This window comes from Dasypus novemcinctus, assembly GCF_030445035.2.
Source record: "Dasypus novemcinctus isolate mDasNov1 chromosome Y unlocalized genomic scaffold, mDasNov1.1.hap2 SUPER_Y_unloc_1, whole genome shotgun sequence".
Classification (NCBI taxonomy): domain Eukaryota; kingdom Metazoa; phylum Chordata; class Mammalia; order Cingulata; family Dasypodidae; genus Dasypus; species Dasypus novemcinctus.
In genome coordinates this window covers 1,330,583-1,333,469 of record NW_027261977.1, presented here as the reverse complement: position 1 = coordinate 1,333,469, position 2,887 = coordinate 1,330,583, and the positions used below count along the sequence as shown (strand labels likewise).

General features: G+C 45.9%; 1 non-coding gene across 1 annotated transcript; it reads right to left on the bottom strand.

Moving 5' to 3' along the window:
- Nucleotides 1-352: 352 nt before the first annotated feature.
- On the bottom strand, nucleotides 353-459 carry LOC139438598 (U6 spliceosomal RNA). The gene has a single exon (XR_011648247.1). It is a non-coding gene; the product is annotated as a U6 spliceosomal RNA (small nuclear RNA).
- Between the last annotated feature and the right edge of the window lie 2,428 nt (nucleotides 460-2,887).

The window sequence follows — 2,887 nt, the reverse complement described above, 5'->3', positions numbered from 1 at the left end:
GCCCCATTGTCTGCTCTCTGTGTCCATTCACTGTGTGCTCTTCTCTGTCCGTTTGTATTCTTGTCAGCGGCACCAGATTTCTGTAATCTGTATCTCTTTTTTGTTGCGTCATCTTGCTGCGTCAGCTCTCCATGTGTGTGGCGCCACTCCTGGCTGGCTGCACTTTTTTCAAGAGGGGCAGCTCTCCTTGCAGGGCATACTCCTTGTGCATGGCATTCCCCTACACGGGGGACACCCCTGCGTGGCATGGCACTCCTTGCACGCATCAGCACTGCGTGTGGGCCGGCTCCCCACATGGGTCAGGAGGCCCTGGGTTTGAACCCTGGACCTCCCATGTGGTAGGCAGACACTCAAAAATATGGACCGCTTCATGAATTTGCATGTCATCCTTGCGCAGGGGCCATGCTAATCTTCTCTGTATCGTTCCAACTTTAGTATATGTGCTGCCGAAGCGAGCACTGAGACGCTCTTGTGAAGGAAGATGGCAACTAAATTTGTCTGAGCTGTGACCCCTCCAACAGACACTGAGGGAATTGGTGACTCCTCTCAGTACCTGATGATCCCTGTATGTGTCTAGATTTGCTCAGAGTCTCTATGCAGCCTGAAGCACTGAGGAGTGAATTTTTCTAAGAGGATATAAATGTAGTTTCTTTTTCCTCCATTAGGCAGATCTCTTCAAGCTACGATATCTTCAAGCCACGATGCAGTGGAATGCCCCAGCTAACCTCCACTGCTTAGGAGACATTTTGTTTCGACTTTCTCCATTTATTTACCCCATATTTCCTGAGGACCAGTCTCCCTGTGCTGTAGGTTTCTGTTGCATTTTGCCTGGCTCTTATGGAGGAATATGTGTGCCCTGGCCTCAGCCGCAGTCATCAGGGGGAGGAGTATAATTCTGACATTTCTCCCTCATTCCAAGTATGATTCTCTTCAGATAAAAGTTACCAGCTGCTTCAACAAGCTTCAAATTCAGTCATTTCCAGATTGCAGAATATGAGTTCTGTTTTGAGTAGTTCTTCATTTTCTTCTGGTGGTTCTCTCATAGTAGTCCTAATTAATCAGATGGGGGCTCCTCCCACCCCGCCCCCACCCCCACACGATAGATGCAGAACTGATGGGAGAAAGGCGCTGGACACGTGCTCGTGGTCTGTCACGTACAGGGTGCTGCTAGGGCTTTATAACCTCGCACCATTTCACTGGGAGCACGTTCCTTCTCATACCTCAAGTTTCGCCCTCCCGTCTCCCATAACGGTCAAGCCCTGGTCTGCATCCAAGGTCATGTAATTGCTACTTGATTGTTCTTTGTGGTTCCATCTCCAAAATAGCTTCTTAAAATACCTTCTTCTCGGACCCCATCTTCTTCTCTCCTTGCTGACTGCTTGATTGACTGCTCCAACTAGAAGATATTGTTCAAGCTCATGGAGTCCAAACATCCTTTGGCAACTGTGTGTTCTTGTAACCCACCACTTCTCCTCACTTTTTCTTGCTTACATGTCCACTTTGGTCACATTACATGTTATGTTATCCCAATCGTTTCCTTGCCAATACACTAAACTCCCTTGCACTGAATTTTATCTTATCAAATCTTTCTGTTCTAGTTCCTTTTATCCAAGTATGGAGAACTATTGGGAAAACCATACCCAAGTGACAGGGGGGGAACAAGATGAGTTGGGTCCTTTAAAATGTCCAGAAAAACCAACCACATTTTCAGTTCAACTCAGCACTTTTCACAACTATTCTTTTTAAAATTCCAATTAAACTCTCCAATTGATTCCTGCCTTATTTCTTTTTCTCAATAGAGGCCACTTTTTTTTTTCCATCGTAGATGAAATATCAACCATCAGGTAGGAGTTTCCTAAAGGTTCTGCTCTGGTCAACTAACTCTGTAAGCAGCACCTCAACCTCAACCTCACCTGCGTCTGTTTATCGCCACCCACCATTCCTTTCTCTTGAGCCAGTTTGCTGTGTCTCGGGAATTATACTTTTAGAACCCCATCTTTTTATATTTAGTCTTTCCTCTTCTGTCAGAATATACATGAAGGCTTTTATTTTTTTTTGTCTTTATTTTTTTTAATATTACATTCAAAAAATATGAGGTTCCCACTTACCCCCTACCCCCTCTCTCTACTCCTCCCCCCATAACAACAACCTCCTCCATCATCATGAGACATTCATTGGTGAATACATCTCTGAGCACCGCTGCACTTCATGGTCAATGGTCCACACCATAGCCCACAGTCTCCCACAGTCCACCCAGTGGGCCATGGGAGGACACACAATGTCCGGTAACTGTCCCTGCAGCCCCACCCAGGACAACTCCAAGTCCCAAAAATGCCCCCACATCTCATCTCTTCCTCCCATTCCCTACCCCCAGCAGCCACCATGGCCACTTTCTCCACACCAATGCCACATTTTCTTCAGTTATTAATCACAATAGTTCATGAATAGAATATCAGTAAGTCCACTCTAATCCATACTCTGTCCCTCCATCCTGTGGACTCCGGGATGGTGATGTCCACTCCACATCTATATCAAGAGGGGGCTTAGATTCCACATGGATGCTGGATGCAATTCTCCCGCTTTCAGTTGTAGGCACTCTTGGCTCCCTGGTGTGGTGGCTGACCTTCTTCACCTCCATGTTAGCTGAGCGGGGTAAGTCCAATAAACCAGAGTGTAGGAGTTGCAGGTCTATTGAGGCTCAGGGCCTGGCTATCACATGGTCAGTCCAGAGATTTAGGTCCCCTGGGTATACATATCTTCAAGGCTCTCATCTTGAAAGAAAGAAAGAAAACATAAAGGAAAAAGTAAAGAAAACAAAGAAAAAAGAAAATAAAATTATTCTTTGCTCTGACTTACCCTCTCCAGCCATCATTATATCAATTCCTGG